We start from the raw sequence: 22,107 nt of genomic DNA, 5'->3' as shown, positions 1-22,107 counted from the left end.
TGGGTTTGAACCCTTGAGCCTGTTCTTTTTGGTCAACTTCTCTATCCGCCGAGCCACAGCAGATACACCTTTTCTTTGGGTGTTTAGTTTCTGTTATCCTTGCTTCAGTCTTCTTAGGTTAGCAGGTGTTTTTCTTTACTCAATTGTCTGCCCTATCACCTTTTGGGTGCAGCTTTATATACTTTCCCCCTGCTGGTATTTCCTGCTGTTGATAGTCTCTTTTGAATATCCAGTCATACTGCTATAGTTTAAGCCAGTCTGTGAAAGACCAGCTAGGGTTTATCTCTCTGCTGTTTATGTTCTTTACCCTGCACCTATCTTCTGTTTCTTTTTAGGAAGTAGGAGGCATATTCTCTAATGGTAGGTATTTAATTCTTTATTTTGTATTTCGTGGTTTGTTTTACTCACTCTGAGATCTCTATTTCATAACACTTTCCCTTTTGTAGGTAATTTGCACTCTGTTCTGCCCTCCGGTTCTTTAGGAGGAACGTGAAAAGCTCGATAGCCTTTCAGGCAGCATAGGTCCGAGTTGCCATTGTCTAGTCTGTGGTTAGGACTATTTCAGCTCACGCCAGAACCACTAGGGACTGTGGCGTCAGGATCTCTAGTCTATACAGGAACCGGCAGGGTCAGTTGCAGTTTTTAGTGTGTTATCTACTTTCCAGAGTGAGTTGCTACACTATCATAAGGCAGTTTCAGTTTGTGTCTGTTTGAGCCCCATATGCTAAATAGGAGGTTATCATGGCAATGACATTTTGTCGAACTATGGGGGTTGAATGTTCCAGAACATATAGGAATCTAGGGAGGACTATCATTCTAATGACATTGATTCTCAGAGGGAGGGAGGGCTCTCCATTATGTAATTTTCTCCAGTAGGTATGACAAAAGAGGGGATACAGTGGGGGAAATAAGTATTTGATCCCTTGCTGTTTTTTAAGTTTGCCCACTGACAAAGACATGATCAGTCTATAATTTTAAGGGTAAGTTAATTTTAACATTGAGAGATAGAATATCCCCCCCAAAAAAATCAAGAAAATCACATTGTATAAATTAGATAATATTTTTTGCATTTTGCAGTGAGAAATAAGTATTTGATCCCCTACAAACCATTATGAGTTCTGGCTCATACAGACCAGTTAGATGCTCCTAATCAACTCGTTACCTGCATTAAAGACAGCTGTCTTACATAGTCACCTGTATAAAAGACTCCTGTCCACAGACTCAATTAATCAGTCAGACTTTAACCTCTACAACATGTGCAAGACCAAAGAGTTTTTTAAGGATGTCAGGGACAAGATCATAGACCTGCACAATGCTGGAATGGGCTACAAAACCATAAGTAAGACCCTGGATGAGAAGGAGACAACTCTTGGTGAAATAGTAAGAAAATGGAAGAAATGCAAAATGACTGTCAATCGACATCGATCTGGGGCACCATGCAAAATCTCACCTCATGGGGTATCCTTGATCATGAGGAAGGTGAGAGATCAGCCTAAAACTACACGGGGGCAACTTGTTAATGATCTCCAGGCAGCTGGGACCACAGTCACCAAGAAAACCATAGACACATTACGCCTTAAAGGTTTAAAATTCTTCAGTGCTCCTGCTCAAGAAGGCACATGTGCAGGCCCGTCTGAAGTTTGCCAATGAACACCTGGATGATTCTGTGAGTTATTGGGAGAAGGTGCTGTGGTCAGATGAGGAAAAAATTGAGCTCTTTAGCATTAACTCAACTCGCCGTGTTTGGAGGAAGAAGAAGGATGAGTACAACCCTAAGAACATCGTCCCAACTGTGAAGCATGGTGGGGGGAAACATTATACTTTGGGGGTGCTTTTCTGCAAAGGGAACATAATGACTGCACCGTATTGAAGGGAAGATGGATGGGGTTATGTATCGCGAGATTTTGGCCAACAACCTCCTTCACTCAGTATGAACATTGAAGATGGGTCGTGGCTGGGTCTTCCAGCAAGACAATGACCCAAAACATACAGCCAAGGCAACAAAGGAATGCCTCAAAAAGAAGCACAGTAACGTCATGGAGTGGCCTAGCCAGTCTCCAGACCTTAATCCCATAGAAAACTTATGGAGGGAGTTGAAGCTCCAAGTTGCCAAGCGACAGCCTCAAAATCTTAATGATTTACAGATGATCTGCAAAGAGGAGTGGACCAAAATTCCTCCTGACATGCGCGCAAACCTCATCATCAACTACAAAAAAACGTCTGACTGCTGTGCTTGCCAACAAGGGTTTTGCCTACAACTATTAAGTGTCATTTGCCAGAGGGATCAAATACTTATTTTTCACTGCAAAATGCAAATACATATCTAATTTATATAATGTGATTTTCTTGATTTTTTGGGGATATTCTCTCAATGTTAAAATTAACCTACCCTTAAAATTATAGACTGTTCATGTCTTTGTCAGTGGGCAAACTTACAAAAACAGCAAGGGATCAAATACTTATTTCCCCCACTGTATATTTAAATCACTGAGTAGCGTATGATTTCTTGCTATGTGTATACTTATTTAAAGTTGGATACTATTTGTAGAATGTAGAATTCATACCCTACTTTCCATCCCACAGTGCTTAGAGGTAACAACATGGATTTCTGCCAGTTTATTTTTAGACCGGAGAACCAGTCAAATTCATGAATCAGATCCATTACCAAAGGCAGAGTAAGGCCTTGCTCACACGAGTGTATCAATCGGATGAGTGCAATCTGATAAAAAAATCGGATCACCCTAGGACTAATGTTATTCAATGAAGCAGCGCAGATCTGCATATTTTTTCTCAGTTGTATTCGGCATGAGGAAGACATTAGTGGATGCGGAAATCGTCCGAGACGAGCCAATGCAAGTCTACGAGTGCGAGAAAAAAAATTGAACGTCACACGGACTATCCGTATGGAGTGTGATTCATACGCAGAATCTCTCAAAGAGCCAGGAAATTGCATCAGCCACGGGCAGGAGGTTGGGCTATAGGATTGTCCTGGCAACCTATAAAAAAACAGAAAAGCAAGACTTCACGGAGATCAGGACTATGCCTAAATAAGGAGATGCTGACTGTATTGGTACAAGAAAGGCCTGGACTATGGGAAACACGGAACTCTGGCTACGTGGACCGTGCAAGCAAGGATGCCTCGTGTACACATATCTGCCAGCAGATGTTCCCGAGTTTTGATACCATCACAAGAAGTTCACCAAACATAAGTACTGTATTTTTCAGATTATAAGACACACTTTTTTTCCTCCAAATTTGGGAGGAAAATGGGGGTGCATCTTATAATCTGAAGTGAGTTTACCAGGGGGGCGACGAAGGTGGAGCGGGGGTCACAGGAGGCAGGGTCGCTGATTCAAGAGGCCAGCGGCAGGAGCGGGGCGAAGCTGCAGTGCCTCGGATCTCAGAAGATGTTGGCGCCAGTGAGAGGAGTCAATTTTCCCAATGATTTCCCTACGGTAGGCTTTGGGAAAATGGCTGCCGGAGGTGACGCATGCACAGAATGAGGTCTCGGGAGATGACCATTCCCACCCAGGCTCTTTTGGTCACTCTTAAATCCCAGACGCAAAATCCAGTAAAAAATAAAACCTTCTCAATAACCTATTGTTACTAATGCACTTTCTCCAGGGACATACATCACCAAGGCCAGCCACCTCAGTGACACATACCTACCATCCAGGACCTTACCTCCTGCTTTTGTACAGTATAAATCAAATTTTATCACATTCGCAATTCTTGCATTCAGTGAACTTGTGAGTTTTTGGATAGTTTCTGCTTGAATTTCTTTTCTGGATGTCAGAATATCCTCTCAGAGCTGCTGTTTTGATATGTTTTGTCTACCACCCTCATAGATATTTTGCTTGAGGATACTCCAAAGGTTCTCAATAAGGCTGAGGCCAGAGGAGGATGGTGGTCATCCCATGAGTTTCTGTCCTTTTGTGTCCATAGCAGCCAATGACTCAAGAGGTATTCTTTGCAGCAAGAGATGGTGCATTGTCATGCATGAAGATGATTTTGCTATGGATGGCACGGTTCTTCTTTTTGTATCATGGAAGAAAGTGGTCAGTCAGAAACTCTATATACTTTTCCAGGGTCACTTTCTCACCTTTAGGGGCCCTAATGGGGCCTACCAGCTCTCTCCCCATGATTCTGACCCAAAACATGACTCCGCCACCTCCTTGCTGACAAGCAAAAGAAGAGAGGGTATTACATAATGCTAAGCACACCTGTAATAAAAATTGTATCATTTTATTGGGACAAGGAAGATAACAATTAAAATACTTAACACCCAAAATATCCCCAGAGACCACTGGCACTATAGATAAAAATAAATAGAAGAACAAAGAAGCTGTTGAATACTAGCTATAATAGCAATGTTGGCGCTCCTCTGTGTATGTATACAAATAAAAAACACCTCTGGAAAGGTATAGCATAATACTTAGAAAACCAGAGTAATTACACATGCAGCAATTTTTGTGAAAAAGTATAAATCCATTTATTTTACATATATGCTGACAAACAATTAAAAACAACAGTTATTTAACAGACAGTGAACCGTAGTAAATGATGAACCGATCAATTGGGGTGGTTTGCAGGTTTACAAGTGTATATCCTGGGTGGCATTAACATCAATCAAATCACATTGCAGTAAACAGTTTAACACCAGTCTTTTTGAGTAATCAGAAGGGCTTTATCTTCCTCTCTCAACGGGAGGTAGCAAACAGCAGGCAGAGAAAACACAACAAGTCACAGTTTAACAGCACGTCATTATATACATATCTCAGTCTATGCCTCGAGTGCAATCATGAATGCAGGCTGCAAACTATGGCTGTGTGCCCACGTAGCGTTTTTCAAGCGTTTATGCTGCGGAATTTCCGCAGCGGAAACGCTTGTGAAACGCTAGGTAATCCGCACCCCATGGTCCCCAAGGGGATTCCGCATGTTCTATGCACATGCTGCGGATTTTTCCGCAGCGTTTATGCTGCGTACAAAAATCCGCAGCATGTCATTTAATTTTGCGGAAGTGCAGCGGAACTCCCACCATTGACTTGCATTGAGACGCACAGAAACCGCGACTGTACATTTTTACAAGCGGCTTCTATGCGTCTCTATGTGCGGATGGTACCCAGTTCTGGAGGAGAGGAGACTCTCATCCAGACCTGGGTACCATTGTACCTGTAAAAAAAGAATAAAATAACAAATAAAGTTTATACTCACCTGTCCGGCGTCTTCTCTCTGAATGCCAGCAGCGCTGAAGGACCTTCGGTGACGTCACAGTCATGTGACCGCAGGCCCTTCACCGCTCTGTCTCGCGATATGCCGGCAGCCGGGAACCAGCCAGGAAGCAGCGCTGCAGCCACGCCGGGGCCTCGGGGGTGAGTATAGCTTTATTTGTTTTAATTTTTACGGTTCACACTGTATAAATCCATGCTGTTTGCATGGATTTATACAGTGTGACCTAGTTGTCAAGCACTTTCCAAGTGATGCTATCGCCTGGAAAGCGCTTGTCAATCTGCATGCGGAAACGCATGTGAATCCGCATGTGAATCCGCATGTATTCTGCAGGAAAAACGCATGCACAATCTGCATGCGTTTTTTTCTGCCAGGGAGATGCAGAAATGCTGCAGAAATTTTCTGCTTCATTTCTGCATCGTGGGCACATAGCTTATCAGTGCTCATGTACCCAGTACACAGTTACCCTGTGCTGAAATCTCAAACCCCAGTTAGTGTCACGTCACTGAATCAAGCAAGAATATCTCATTTTGCGGTGTTGAATCATGTATTACATGCTATTACCAGTCAGGAAGGCTGTTAGGACCCACTTACCACGTGACCCCTGGCCCCAATGCGCATTTCGCACTAGCTTCCTCAAGGGTATAGCATAAGCACGTACTGTAACAAGATAGATCCCAAATAATGAGCTAAGACATATGTCATGTAAGAAATGCATGTAAATAGAGGTGGAGAGGGTATACTACTAATAAGCAGGTTCCATACAAAAGGGAAACAATATGCCAGCAATGAAATATCAGTGGAGATGAGCCCACGCGTATTGCTGCTCTGAAGCAGCTTAATCAGGGGAAATGTGTCCCCTGATGAAGCTGCTTCAGAGCAGTTATATGCATGGGGCTCATCTCTATTGACATTACACTGCCTGGCATATTTATATGAATTTGTTTGTCAGAAACCTTCCACATTATGCCTTTATCTGCACAAATTCGTCTGTCTCTGTATCAGCCACAAATCTCTTCACAGTACGATGATCATGCTTAAGTTTTTGTGAAATATTTTCATACCTTGTCCAAGGCATTACACTAGGGAGAGACCCTTTTCCTTTCCCAGATTGCTTGAAATCTGTGGCTGCTCTAATAATGTGGAACGTCCTTCTTAAGTAGTTTTTCTTTAATTGGGCTCACCTGGCAAACTAATTATCACAGGTGTTTGAGATTGATTTCAGTGATCCAAAGAGCCCTGAGACACAATATAATTCATGAGTTTATTTGAAAAAAAAAAACAAAAAAAAAATGACATCTTTATGATACTTAAATCCAAACTGCATAATAATTTGGAACGCAGTGTATATGTCTTTATAAATATCTTCTATCCATATATAACCTATGATAGAATTGGAAGTATATGAATATGTATGGAATAATAAATATATTTGTAAATATAGTTATTTCATATTTTCTATAGGCAGTACATCTGATGAAGAGCAATGTGACCAGAACGTTATGCATTTTCCGTGGGATTACACTTACTAATTAATCATCCTGATATTTATTCTTCACTACATGTGCCAAGCTCTTTGTTAGCTGTTATGTAAGGGGTGGGACTTGAGCACCCACAGTACAGGAGTGCCTTGTCCTTCTATACATTCTATCACTGGTCCGTCCCTACGTCTTATATTGTCTAAACATTTATTTATAAGTATTTCCTTTTCCTCTTTTCCCTATATTTACTGTGGATGTAACACTTTCTTGACAACTTTCCAAAATCCCTTTTTACAAGATGGGGAATTTTTATTTGTATATCCGCGCTCCTTTCACACCCTTTTTACACCCTACCCACTCCCTCCTGACAATGTTTCTGGGGCTCGGTGTCACAGCAAAAGAAAACACTAGGGGACGCTACTTTATGGAAGTCTTGTTATGGGAAATCTAGACAACAAACTAATAGGAACCTACAAAGGCGGGCGACAGAAGAAAGTTAGAAGCAGAAGTGTATCCATAGGCGGGTGTGAAGATCTGAGGTTGTGGGTTGTAATAATCACCAAGGCAGGTTAACAATGTAACTATTTTCAATCCTTACGTCCTCGGTCTTACAACAACTCTGGGTAGATGGCCACAATGCAATGCCCCCAGTCCACAAGATCCCATCCCGGAGCCGGCAGTTACACTGCCCCCGTACCAGGCGATGCCCACTGTCTCCAGCTATTGGTTTGCCCACAGCTTTTGTATCTCCCGCCAGAATAGTCTGCAGTTACAACCCATGCTCCTTCAGATGATGGATACTATGACTGTAGAACATGTATCCAGCTCCAGCCAGAAACGACACTCCCATTCCCTCATCAGTGTCCTAAATAACCCAAGTCGCCCCCCCTCGGAATTGAGCCCGCCCCTTGGGAAACTCCCCCTCACCAAAGCTAACCCTGCATTGGTGGATGTATTTTCCTGAGGCTGAATCCATCATCCAAGACTGCATGTGACATTCCCTGTTGCGATGACTCCACTGAGTCTACTATCCCCATCCACATAATGGGAGTAGCTGCTGGGAGAACAATGGTTTAATTGAGGCCCCTGAAAAATTAACGAGAGTAATGGAATGATTGCTTTACCTGATTACCATTCTTGTGTCTGGCCTTATGTATACATAAAATCTAGCCCGCATGTCTTCCTCTGCTTACTGTCGCTGAATGGAAACATTGATTTTTTCCAGGAGAAATTTGTGCACCTTATACTGACGAGCAAGAAAATCTCTAATAAAACACAATAATAAGATCGACGTAACCGGTGCTCCATGCTGGAAAAAGTCTGCATTCCTTAGAGCTGTGGACTCCGCTCTAAGTCCATTGGTCCAACAGTCTTTAGTCCGTTCCGTGGCCAGCTCCTCACAGTGGGTATAGGTTGAATTTATATTTGGGCTCTGGTGCCTGGGTCCCGTCTGCCACATAACAAGACAACAGTATTATAAATGGCACATGTAAGATATGGGATCTTTTCACAAATTTTACATTGGGGCCCGGAAGCTTTAGGTTACACCTCTGTATCACTACATTTTTTTTACAGATTTAAGAAATGTACTAGACCAGTGATGGCGAACCTTTTACGGACTGAGTGCCCAAACTGTAATCCAAAACCCACTTATTTATCGTCAAGTGCCAACACGGCAAATTAACCTGAATACTGAGGTTTTAGTTTAGAAAAAACAACTCATACAGAGAGCAGACAAGGGTTGCATAGAGCACAGAAAGGAGCAGGGTTATGAGACTGCAGAAATAAAGAATGTATTCACCCCCATCTTGTTATATGCCCCCAATCCATGTATATATGGCGGCCCTCCCCAATCCATGTATTTATGCTGTCCCCCCCCCATTCCATGTAAATATTCTGTTTCCCCCATTCCATGTATATACACTGTTCCCTCCCATTCCATGTATATACGCTGTTCCCCCCCATTCCATGTATATACGCTGTTTCCCCTCCATTCCATGTATATATGCTCTTTCCCCCCTATTCCATGTATATATGCTGTTTCCCCCATTCCATGTATATATGCTCTTTCCCCCCATTCCATGTATATATGCTCTTCCCCCCCATTCCATGTATATATGCTCTTTCCCTCCCGTTCCAAGTATATATGCTCTTTCCCCCCATTTCATATATATCTGCTCTTTCCCCCCATTCCATATATATATGTGTTCTTTCCCCCCATTCCATATATATATATACACTGCTTAAAAAAATAAAGGGAACACTTAAACAACAGAATATAACTCCAAGTAAATCAAACTTCTGTGAAATCAAACTGATCACTTAGGAAGCAACATGATTGACAATCAATTTCACATGCTGTTGTGCAAATGGATTAGACAATAGATGGAAATTATTGGCAATTATCAAGACACCCTCAAAAAGGAGTGGTACTGCAGGTGGGGACCACAGACCACATCTCAGTACCAATGCTTTCTGGTTGATGTTTTGGTCACTTTTGAATGTTGGTTGTGCTTTCACACTCGTGGTAGCATAAGACGGACTCTACAACCCACAGAAGTTGCTCAGGTAGTGCAGCTCATCCAGGATGGCACATCAATGCGAGCTGTGGCAAGAAGGTTTGCTGTGTCGGTCAGCGTAGTGTCCAGAGGCTGGAGGCGCTACCAGGAGACAGGCCAGTACACCAGGAGTAGTGGAGGGGGCCGTAGGAGGGCAACAACCCATCAGCAGGACTGGTACCTCCGCCTTTGTGCAAGGAGGAACAGGAGGAGCACTACCAGAGCCCTGCAAAATGACCTCCAGCAGGCCACAAATGTGCATGTGTCTGCACAAACGGTTAGAAACCGACTCCATGAGGATGGTATGAGGGCCCGACGTCCACAGATGTGGGTTGTGCTCATAGCCCAACACCGCGCAGGATGCTTGGCATTTGCCACAGAACAGCAGGATTGGCAAAGTCGCCACTGGCACCCTGTGCTCTTCACAGATGAAAGCAGGTTCACACTGAGCACATGTGACAGATGTGACAGAGTCTGGAGACGCTGTGGAGAGCTATCTGCTGCCTGCAACATCCTTCAGCATGACCGATTTGGCAGTGGGTCAGTATTGGCGTGGGGTGGCATTTCTTTGGAGGGCCGCATAGCCCTCCATCTGCTCGCCACAGGTAGCCTGACTGCCATTAGGTACCGAGATGAGATCCTCAGGCCCCTTGTGAGACCATATGCTGGTGCGGTTGGCCCTGGGTTCCTCCTAATGCAGGACAATGCCAGACCTCATGTGGCTGGAGTGTCAGCATTGAAGCTATGGACTGGCCCGCCCGTTCCCCAGACCTGAATCCGATTTAGCACATCTGGGACATCATATCTCGTTCCATCCACAAACATCACGTTGCACCACAGACTGTCCAGGAGTTGGCGGATGCTTTAGTCCAGGTCTGGGAGGACATCCCACAGGAGACCATCCGCAACCTCATCAGGAGCATGTCCAGGCATTGTAGGGAGGTCATACAGGCACGTGGAGGCCACACACGATACTGAGCCTCATTTTGACTTGTTTTAAGGACATTACATCAAAGTTGGATCAGCCTGTAGTGTGTTTTTCCACTTTAATTTTGGGGGTGACTCCAAATCCAGGCCTCCATTGGTTAATAAATTTGATTTCCATTGATGATTTTTGCGTGATTTTGTTGTCAGCACATTCAACTTTGTACAGAGCAAAGTATTCAATGAGAATATTTCATTCATTCAGATCTAGGATGTGTTATTTGAGTGTTCCCTTTATTATTTTGAGCAGTGTATATATATGCTGCACCCCATTCCATGTATATATGCTGTTTCCCCCTCCATTCCATGTATATATGTTGTTTCCTTCCCCCCTCCCATTCGATTTATATATGCTCTTTCCCTCCCATTCGATGTATATATGCTCTTTCCCTCCCATTCGATGTATATATGCTCTTTCCCTCCCATTCGATGTATATATGCTCTTTCCCTCACCACTCCCATTCCATGTATATATTGCTGTTCCCCCCTCCCGCCTCCCATTTCATGTATATATGCTCTTTCCCTCCCCCCTCCCATTCCATGTATATATGCTCTTTCCCTCCCCCCCTCCCATTCCATGTATATATGCTCTTTCCCACCCCCCTCCCATTCCATGCATATATTGCTGTCCCCCCCTGCCCCTCATTCCATGTATATATTGCTGTTCCCCCCTCCCGCCTCCCATCCCATGTATATATGCTCTTTCCCTCCCCCCTCCCATTCCATGTATATATGCTCTTCTCCCCCCCCTCCCATTCCATGTATATATGCTCTTTCCCTCCCCCCTCCCATTTCATGTATATATGCTCTTTCCCTCCCCCCTCCCATTCCATGTATATATGCTCTTTCCCTCCCCCCTCCCATTCCATGTATATATGCTCTTTCCCTCCCCTCTCCCATTCCATGTATATATGCTCTTTCCCTCCCCCCCTCCCATTCCATGTATATATGCTCTTTCCCTCCCCCCTCCCATTCCATGTATATATGCTCTTTCCCTCCCCCCTCCCATTCCATGTATATATGCTCTTTCCCCCCCCTCCCATTCCATGTATATATGCTCTTTCCCTCCCCCTTCCCATTCCATGTATATATGCTCTTTCCCTCCCTCCCTCCAATTCCATGTATATATGCTCTTTCCCTCCCCCCTCCCATTCCATGTATATATGCTCTTTCCCTCCCCCTCCCAGTCCATGTATATATGCTCTTCCCCCCTCCCATTCCATGTATATATGCTCTTTCCCTCCCATTCTGTGTATATATGCTCTTCCCCCCTCCCATTCCATGTATATATGCTCTTTCCCTCACCCCTCCCATTCCATGTATATATGCTCTTTCCCTCCCCCCTCCCATTCCATGTATATATGCTCTTTCCCTCCCCCTTCCCATTCCATGTATATGTAGCGTCGGCGTCCCTGCCTCCTGCTAGGCAGGGACGCTGTTCCCCTCACCTCTCCGCTCCGTGCCCGGCGTCTTCCTCCCGCTCTGCTGGCAGCGCGCGCTGCTTCCCGGCCACTGTGCTTAGGGCGCGCGAGCGCGCTCCCCCTCTCTTAAAAGGGCCACGCGCGCCGTCCTAAGGAGTCCCCGGCCAATGGCCGGAGGACCTCACCATATATAAGGCACCTCCTCCAAAATGGAGGTGCCCGAGCAATGTTGTTGCATAGCCTATCACTCTGCTTCAGCCCTCAGGTCCCGTTACCAGATACCTGCCAGTTACCTGCCAGTTAATTGCCAGATTCCTGCTTGATACCTGCCTGATACTTGTCTATCTACTTGCATTCCTGCGGTCCGACAGTCTGCCTACCAGCCCTGCCAGTCTGTCAATGGATCTGATTGCCCGCTCACCTGGGAGCGCTCATCTGCTACCTGCCTGCTAGCCTACCTGGAGGCTCTGCCGTCACGTGCTGTGACCACTTGCCTGTCCAGAGACTCTTACCCGCTCACTTGGGAGCGCTCATCTGCTACCTGCCTGCTAGCCTACCTAGAGGCTCTGCCGTCACGTGCTGTGACTACCTGCCTGTCCAGAGACTCTTACCCGCTCACCTGGTAGCGTCCGCCTGCTACCTGCCTGCTAGCCTACCTGGAGGCTCTGCCGTCACGTGCTGTGACCACCTGCCTGTCCAGAGACTCTTACCCGCTCACCTGGGAGCGTCCGCCTGCTACCCGCCTGCTAGCCTACCTGGAGGCTCTGCCGTCACCTGCTGTGACCACCTGCCTGTCCAGAGACTCTTGCCCGCTCACCTGGGAGCATCCACCTGCTACCTGCCTGCTAGTCTACCTGGAGGCTTAGCCATCACTTGCTGTGACCACCTGCCTGTCTAGAGACTCTTGCCCGCTCACCTGGGAGCGTCCACCTGCTACCCGCCTGCTAGCCTATCTGGAGGCTTAGCCGTCACTTGCCGTGACCACCCGCCTGTTAAGAGACTGTTCCCGTCACTTGCCGTGACCTCCTGCCCTTCTACCCAGAGACTGTCCCTGTCACTTGCCGTGAACTCCTGCCCTTCTACCCAGAGACTGTCCCCGTCACTTGCCATGACTTCCTGCCCGCCTACCCTGGGAGCCACCCGCTTCCTTACAAGGACTGCCCCTTTGTATCGTTGCTCAGAGGTTCCACCTCCCAGACCCGTTACAGTTTGCTCGGGCCATGGAACCCGGTGGCACCCAAGCTCCCTCGCTCTTGGACTTGTGTCATGAACTTTCCCGTCAGAGGTCCCAACAGGAGTCCATCCTGAGTCATCTGCGTAGTGTTAACTCCCGCCTGGACACATTGTCTACCTCTTCGGGAGCTGCCTCCACACGCACACTTACTACCCCGGCACCGCCGCAGCCCATCAACACCATGGCATCTCTTCCCGGTCCCCGCCTCTCCGCTCCTCCTCGTTTTGGCGGAGATCCCAGCCAGGCACGGGGCTTCATTAACCAGTGCACTCTGCACTTCGAACTGTTGGCACACCAGTTTTCCACCGACCGAGCCAAAGTAGCCTTCATCATGTCCCATCTCTCGGGAGAGGCACTGGCTTGGCTAAATCCTCTATGGGAGAGAGGAGACCCCCTGGTGTCCAACCTGCCAGCGTTTCTCACGGCTTTCCGGAAAGTCTTCGACGAACCAGGACGGAAGACCTCATCCGCATCATCTCTGCTACGCCTCCGTCAAGGAAATCTCACCGTGGGCCAATATGTTATACGGTTCCGTACCCTTGCTTCGGAGCTGGCCTGGGATAACGACGCCCTGGTGTCTGTCTTTTGGGAGGGTCTGTCCGGCCGTATTAAAGATGAACTCGCCGGTCAGGACATTCCTACCACTCTCGATGACTTAATAACTCTTGCCACCCGGATTGACATCCGGTTCCAGGAGAGCGCCAAAGAGGTCACCCGTGAGAGGAGGTTTCCATGTCTAGCCCCTACCTTCCAGAAACCCGTCACTTCTCCCGTTACTCCCCAGGCGCACTCACCCGAGCCTATGCAGGTCGACCAGACCAAGATGGTCAAGACCAGTCAAGAGTTACGCCGAGCCGAGGGGAGCTGCTTCTACTGTGGCAGTAAGGAGCACCGGATCCGTTCCTGCCCGGAGAGGTCGGGAAACGCCTGTGTCTAGGATCGCTCAGAGAGGTCGTCCTAGAAAAGAGTAAACCCTCTCCATGTCTGTTGCTGTCGGTCTCTATCATCTGCAGGGAGAACCGTTATTTTGAACTAGCCCAACTTGACTCTGGAGCTGCCGGAAATCTCATTTCTCAGTCCCTGGTAGAGAAATACCGCATTCCCACCAAACCTCTAGCTGTACCCTTGTCTGTCGCTTCCGTAGATGGGGGCCTCTTACCACATCCCATCCAACTCATCACCGAATCCATAACCCTGCAGGTGGGAATGCTGCACTCAGAGAGCATCTTCTTTCATGTTCTGCCTGGACTCTCTCACGCCCTCTTGCTAGGCCTACCTTGGCTTCAGAAACATGCACCCGTGCTTGATTGGCAGACCGGAGAAGTCCTTCGCTGGGGACAGGACTGCCATAAGACTTGTTTAGTTCCCGTCCATCCTGTCCGTCCTTCTCCTACCCCAGCCAATCTACCTGGTCTTCCGGTTCCCTATTGGTCTTATGCGGACGTCTTTAATAAAAAGGAGGCAGAGACATTACCCCCTCATAGACCATACGACTGCCCAATCGACCTGATGCCCGGTGCTACTCCTCCCCGTGGGCGTATTTACCCTTTGTCCGCTGCTGAGACCCGGTCCATGTCTGAATATATTGAGGAGAATATGGCCCGGTGATTTATCCGGAAATCGACCTCCCCGGCGGGAGCAGGCTTCTTCTTCGTCAAAAAGAAGGACGGCTCACTCCGTCCCTGTATAGACTATAGAGGCCTTAACCAGATCACGGTGAAGAATAAATACCCCCTTCCGCTCATTCCTGAATTATTTGACCGTCTGAGGGGGGCTAGAATCTTCACCAAGCTGGACCTCCGTGGGGCGTATAACCTGGTCCGTATCCGTCAGGGGGATGAATGGAAGACGGCATTCAACACCCGGGACGGCCACTATGAATACCTGGTAATGCCCTTCGGTCTCTGTAACGCTCCCGCCGTCTTTCAAGAGTTGGTCAATGACATCTTCCGGGACCTTCTCTACTCCTGCGTAGTGGTGTACCTAGACGACATCTTGGTCTTCTCTTCGGATCTTCTCACTCACCGGAGGGATGTTCGTCAGGTCCTGCTCAGGCTCAGGCAGAACCACCTCTACGCTAAATATGAGAAGTGCCTCTTTGAGCAGACCTCGCTTCCGTTTTTGGGCTACATAATCTCTCAGACCGGCCTACGAATGGATCCTGAGAAACTGTCTGCCATCCAGAAGTGGCCCCGACCAGAGGGGTTGAAGGCTATTCAGCGGTTCCTGGGCTTCGCCAACTACTACCGCCTCTTCATACCGCACTTCTCTTCCCGGACTGCCCCAATCTCTGCGCTCACCCGTAAGGGCACTAATCCCAGAGAATGGCCGCCCGAAGCAGAGGAAGCCTTTCTTTCCTTAAAACAGGCTTTCTCTTCCGCCCCGGTGCTGCATCGTCCAGACGGCAACAAACAATTCTTCCTGGAAGTGGACGCCTCCTCCTCTGGAGCCGGAGCGGTACTTACCCAAAAGTCGTCTTCCGGAAGAATGGTAACTTGCGGCTTCTTCTCCAAACTCTTCTCCCCTTCTGAGCGCAATTATTCTATAGGAGACCGAGAGTTATTGGCCATTAAGCTGGCACTGGAGGAGTGGCGTTACCTGCTCGAGGGGGCTCTTCACCCGGTAATTATTTACACGGACCACAAGAACTTGGCTTACCTCCAGAGCGCCCAGAGACTTAACCTGCGCCAAGCCCGGTGGTCCTTGTTTTTTGCCCGCTTTGATTTCGTTCTTCATTTTCGCCCGGCAGACAAAAACATCAAAGCTGACGCCTTGTCCCGATCCTTCCTGGTGTCTGATCTAGAGGAGGAGCCTAAGCACATCATTGATCCCGCCAGAGTAATGCAGGTGGCCCCCGTGAATCTAAATCGTCTCACTCCCGGTAAGACGTTCGTAACAGTACCTGATCGGAAGAAGATCCTACACTGGGGTCACTCGTCTAAGCTAGCTGGCCACGCCGATCAGAAAAAGACCCTCCAGCTTATTACCCGGCATTGGAGGTGCCAAAATGGAGGTGCCCGAGCAATGTTGTTGCATAGCCTATCACTCTGCTTCAGCCCTCAGGTCCCGTTACCAGATACCTGCCAGTTACCTGCCAGATTCCTGCTTGATACCTGCCTAATACTTGTCTATCTACTTGCATTCCTGCGGTCCGACAGTCTGCCTACCACCCCTGCCAGTCTGTCTATGGATCTGATTGTCCGCTCACCTGGGAGCGCTCATCTGCTACCTGCCTGCTAGCCTACCTGGAGGCTCTGCCGTCACGTGCTGTGACCACCTGCCTGTCCAGAGACTCTTACCCGCTCACCTGGGAGTGCTCATCTGCTACCTGCCTGCTAGCCTACCTGGAGGCTCTGCCGTCACGTGCTGTGACTACCTGCCTGTCCAGAGACTCTTACCCGCTCACCTGGGAGCGTCCGCCTGCTACCTGCCTGCTAGCCTACCTGGAGGCTCTGCCGTCACGTGCTGTGACCACCTGCCTGTCCAAAGACTCTTACCCGCTCACCTGGGAGCGTCCACCTGCTACCCGCCTGCTAGCCTATCTGGAGGCTTAGCCGTCACTTGCCGTGACCACCCGCCTGTCAAGAGACTGTTCCCGTCACTTGCCGTGACCTCCTGCCCTTCTACCCAGAGACTGTCCCCGTCACTTGTCGTGACCTCCTGCCTTTCTACCCAGAGACTGTCCCCGTCACTTGCCGTGACTACCTGCCCGCCTACCCTGGGAGCCACCCGCTTCCTTACAAGGACTGCCGCTTTGTATCGTTGCTCAGAGGTTCCACCTCCCAGACCCGTTACAGTATATATGCTCTTTCCCTCCCCCCTCCCATTCCATGTATATATGCTCTTTCCCTCCCCCCTCCCATTCTATGTATATATGCTCTTTCCCTCCCTCCTCCCATTCCATGTATATATGCTCTTCCCCCTTCCCATTCCATGTATATATGTTCTTTCCCTCCCCCCTCCCATTCCATGTATATATGCTCTTTCCCTCCCCCCCTCCCATTCCATGTATATACGCTGTTTCCCTCACCCCTCCCATTCCATGTATATATGCTCTTTCCTTCACCCCCCAATCCATGTATATATGCTCTTTCCCTCACCCTTCATTCCATGTATATATGCTCTTTCCCTCCCCCCTCCCATTCCATGTATATATGCTCTTTCCCTTCCCCCCCGTCCCATTCCATGTATAATGTAGTGAGCTGGCAGGCTCTGGCTGTTCTGTGATAATTGAGATAGAGCCTGTGACAGAAATGATTACGCAGGATGGTGTTGCCACCTTGTGGCCAGAGGTTGCACCTGCGCAGGTGTGATGACAGAGAAAAAGACTGAGTCTCCTGTGTCCCACCCTAGAGAGTCACGTGACCAGAGTGAGAAACAGGAAAAAGCGCGCGGAGAGTCTGAGAGAGTCTGTGAAAAGAACCAGGACGGTGTGCAGGTCCTCGTGTGTGCCTTAGAGGATACTCTCAACGTGGCTGCTGTTATCTGACATCTTTTCCTCAGAGCTTTCCCCAGCTACCGCACTGCTGAAGGATTCAGCTTTTACACTCCCCACTACTGGAGTGTGGACTACACAAGGGAATCCACAGGAGCTGCTATCTGGATCAGAGAGACTGTAAGCGGGACCTCTGGCGAGAGGCCAAAGTATTCCTTCCTTTCAGCGAAATTTGTTGTTCCTGTTTTTTTTTTCTTCGGCTGGGACGCCTTCCTGCAGAGACAGACAGGCCTGCGACGGGGGACACATCCTTCTGGAGTAAAGGACTGGTAACGTGTGAGTAGGGACAGTGAGGGTCAGCTTATAAGTACACGTTATTGCTGTGAACATTTACGGTTGTCATTTATTGTGTTCTGCTGTGTTAAAAATGTATACAAGTAAAGATACGGTTATCAAGATAGAGTCTGTGTGTGGGGATCTTGCTGGGCCAGATCATAGATACCAACGCGCGGCCTTGCCCGCGGTCACTTCATATAATATGCTCTTTCGTCCACCCCCCCCCGCCGCCCTCCATTCCATCCTGCTGGCACAGCTGTTCATATATAAAAAAAAAACAACATAACACTCCTACTCACCTTCCTTCCTCTCCCGCGCCGCATCCTCTCCTGTAGCCGGCAGCTGACTCCAGCGTCCTAGCGATGGGGGCGCATGATGTCACTGCCATGCGCCCGGTCGCTTGTATGCTGACATCAGCTGCTGGCCTCTGATTGGTCAGCAGCTGTGTATTGCGGCGCACGGGCCTGGCAACTCGTGTGCCGCAATACACTTCAGCTAGATGTGTGTCAGAGAACTCACATCTAGCTGAAGTGGGGACTGGCGTCGGCGGGCTCCGAGTACTCACCCGCCAGGCCAGGTCCTGGAGCACTACTGTTGCGGCGATGGCGCGCGAGCCCTTAGGGAGGGCTCTGTGTGCCCACTCTGACACGCGTGCCATAGGTTCGCCAACACTGTACTAGACTAAATAAATATCTATAGACCTTGTGTTCAACTTCTCACACCCGCTATATTTATGCGAGAGGTATGGGTGCTAGTAATAGAATTGTCAACCTATTTTTTTGTGGGAGAATGGGGGGAGATCAGGGTCCGATATTATTTTTCATGAATAAATTGGGAAATATATTATAAATCATAAAGAGGATTAAGCTATCTATGATAAAGTGATACATTACATACTAGCCATAATCACTGTGACCTGAAAATGATGATTTATGTAAATATTGGGTATGTTCACACGTAACGTTTCATGCATTTTATTAACCACAAAAATAGCAGACTGTGGCCAGAAAAATGCAGCATAAATTACAAGCGTTTTGGTGCTACGCCATTTTGATCTCAATGGGGAAAAACTGCAGTAAAAAAAAATGCTGAAAGAGCTGACATGGAAAAAGCTTCAGAGGTCAAAAAATGCAAAGGAGAAAATGCACCAGATGAATGTGTTTTTAGAAATCTCACTCATTTTGCTGTTACTTTAAAGTGCTGTGTGTTTTTTTAAACAACAAAAAAAGAAAACACATCAAGAATACTACATGTGAACAAGGCCTAAGGCTCTATTCACATATCTGTTCAGAAATTATTGTTATCTGTTCCATTTCAGGAATAGACAAGTACATTTAGGCCACATTCACACGTTCAGTATTTGGTCAGTAATTTACCCCAGTATTTGTAAGCCAAAACCAGGAGTGGGTGATAAATACAGAAGTGGTGATGTGTTTCTGTTATACTTTTCCTGTGTTTGTTCCACTCCCGATTTTGGCTTATATAAATACTGACGTAAAATACTGACCAAATAGTGAATGTGGCCTCGGTTATGCAAATGGAAGTAAACAGCCCTCATTGATTCTTATGGCATCGGTTTGGTGAACAGAAAGAAATGTTCTTTCACAAAAAAATTTTTCCAGTGCAAAAAAAAACGGAACGCAGATGGACACCATAATAATCAATGGGACCCTCTGCTCCTGATATAACGGATGTCTTATACCGTCTGTCTGTTTCTTGAGCAGAATGTGTGAGCCGATGTGTAGCCAGTGCCTGACACTGTGGCTACGAGGCCACATTGGCGGTGACACACGCCTGTAGATTACAGTATCTGATGCTCCCTGGTAACATGAGGAATGCGTATGTGGTTGTCCTGCGGATATGGTCGTGCTGTGGTTGTGCTGCGGATGTGGTTGTCCTGCTGATGTGGTCGTGCTGTGGTTATGGTTGTGCTGCAGATGTGGTCGTGCTGTGGATGTGGTTGTGTTGTGGATGTGGTTGTCCTGCGGATGTGGTTGTGCTGTGGATGTGGTTGTGCTGCGGATGTGGTTGTGCTGTGGATGTGGTTTTGCTGTGGATGTGGTTGTCCTGCGGATTTGTTTGTGCTGTGGATTTCGTTGTGCTGCGGATGTGGTTGTGCTGTGGATGTGGTTGTGCTGCGGATGTGGTTGTGCTGTGGATGTGGTTGTGCTGCGGATGTGGTCGTTCTGTGGTTGTGTTATGGATGTGGTCGTCCTGTGGATGTGGTTGTGCTGTGTATGTGGTTGTGCTGCAGATGTGGTCGTTCTGTGGATGTGGTTGCGATGAGGATGTGGTTGTCCTGCGGATGTGGTTGTGCTGCGGATGTGGTTGTGCTGCGGATGTGGTTGTGCTGCGGATGTGGTTGTGCTGCGGATGTGGTTGTGCTGTGGATGTGGTTGTCCTGCGAATGTGGTTGTGCTGTGGATGTGGTTGTCCTGCAAATGTGGTTGTGCTGTGGATGTGGTTGTCCTGCGGATGTGGTTGTGCTATGGATGTGTTCGTCCTGCGGATGTGGTTGTGCTGCGGATGTGGTTGTCCTGCGGATGTGGTTGTGCTGCGGATGTGGTTGTGCTATGGATGTGGTTATCCTGCGAATGTGGTTGTGCTGTGGATGTGGTTGTCCTGCTAATGTGGTTGTGCTGTGGATGTGGTTGTCTTGCGGATGTGGTTGTGCTATGGATGTGGTCGTCCTGCGGATGTGGTTGTGCTGTGGATGTGGTCGTCCTGCGGATGTGGTTGTGCTGCGGATGTATGACACCCAGCTCTCCATATGTGTGATATATCTTGCCATTCCTGTCTGCACTAACCTGGTATGTTTGTAAGTTGACCACAGCACGACCCCTGTTCAACACTTTTCTTTTCTTTATGGCCAGCCTTTTTTACTTTGCTTATGTTTTATATCCTACATCTGGCCCAATTTGTACTTATCTGATAAACATGGGTCAGAGGCCTCTCCCCTCTGCTTAACACCTGAATGCATTTGCTAGCATATACAGGTGCATCTCACAAAATTAGAATATCATCAAAAAGTTAATTTATTTCAGTTCTTCAATACAAAAAGTGTAACTCATATATTATATAGAGTCATTACAAACAGAGTGATCTATTTCAAGTGATTATTTCTGTTAATGTTGATGATTATGGCTTACAGCCAATGAAAACACAAAAGGTATTATCTCAGTAAATTAAAATAATTAACAAAAAACAGATGCAAAGGCTTCTTAAGGGTTTAAAAAGGTCCCTTAGTCTGTTTCAGTAGGCTCTACCATCATGGGGAAGACTGCTGACTTGACAGATGTCCAGAAGGCAGTCATTGACACACTCCACAAGATCCCAGAGTTCCAATTTTCATTTGGAAATCAAGGTCCCAGAGTCTGGAGGAAGAGTGGAGAGGCACACAATCCAAGCTGCTTGAGGTCTAGTGTGAAGTTTCCACAATCAGTGATGGTTTGGCACTTCCTGCTTCCCCCTGCCGAGAAGCTTTTTGGAGATGGAAATTTCATTCTTCAGCAGGACTTGGCACCTGTCCACACTGCCAAAAGTACCAATACCTGGTTTAAAAACAACAGTATCACTGTGCTTGATTGGCCAGCAAACTCGCCTAACCTTAACTCTATAGAGAATGTATGGGGTATTGTCAAGAGGAAGATGAGAGACACCAGACCCAACAATGCAGACGAGGTGAAGGCTGCTATCTAAGCAACCTGGGCTTTCATAACACCTCAGCAGTACCACAGGCTGATCGCCTCAATGCCACTCCACCTTGATGCAGTAATTGATGCAAAAGGAGCCCCGACCAAGTATTGAGTGCATTTACTGAACATGCATTTCAGTAGGCCAACATTTCGGATTTTAAAAACATTTTTCAAGCTGTTGTTATAAAGTATTCTAATTTACTGAGATAATGACTTTTGTGTTTTCATTGGTTGTAATCCATTATCATCAACATTAACAGAAATAAAAACTTGAAATAGATCACTCTGTTTGTAATGACTCTATATGAGTTTCACTTTTTGTATTGAAGAACTGAAATAAATTAATTTTTTGATGATATTCTAATTTTGTGAGATGCACCTGTATATTATGAAGTCTAAGTCTGGTGACATAGTCTGCCAGTGTGTATCACCAAGTGTGGATCATACAAGTGTGGCATTTAATTAATCCTGAATTGAACCTGAAGGCTACAGAAGGAAACAAGATACCCAGGCGAAGTAAACAATGTTTCTGTTTGTTTTCTCTCTCTCCCCTATAGTTCTTCACTTTCTACTAACCCCGCTAATCCCTACACCTAACAAAGAACTCTTCATCTCTCCCTCCATGCTCCCCATTCATCTCACCTCCTCCTCAGAACTATTCCTCAATATTCAATCCTGTGTCTCCAAACACAGACAGCCACCTCATGGCCTCTCCTGCTCCCACCTGCTAACAC

The 22,107-nt window shown here is 47.2% G+C and overlaps 1 protein-coding gene across 1 annotated transcript in view; it reads left to right on the top strand.

Annotated features, from left to right (window-relative positions):
* Window positions 1-17,562: 17,562 nt before the first annotated feature.
* Window positions 17,563-22,107, top strand: part of KIZ (kizuna centrosomal protein) — a 194,446-nt gene continuing 189,901 nt past the window's right edge. Inside the window, exon 1 of the mRNA XM_073672453.1 lies at window positions 17,563-17,678. The gene's annotated coding sequence lies outside the window, so the exon portion shown is untranslated. The remainder of the gene's footprint in view (window positions 17,679-22,107) is intronic.

The sequence above is a fragment of the Phyllobates terribilis genome, unplaced genomic scaffold (genome assembly GCF_046119375.1).
Source record: "Phyllobates terribilis strain yellow unplaced genomic scaffold, ASM4611937v1 Scaffold_3__8_contigs__length_932513732, whole genome shotgun sequence".
NCBI classification, from domain to species: domain Eukaryota; kingdom Metazoa; phylum Chordata; class Amphibia; order Anura; family Dendrobatidae; genus Phyllobates; species Phyllobates terribilis.
The sequence above is the reverse complement of the archived record's forward strand: the minus strand, read 5'-3'. Positions and strand labels throughout refer to the sequence as shown.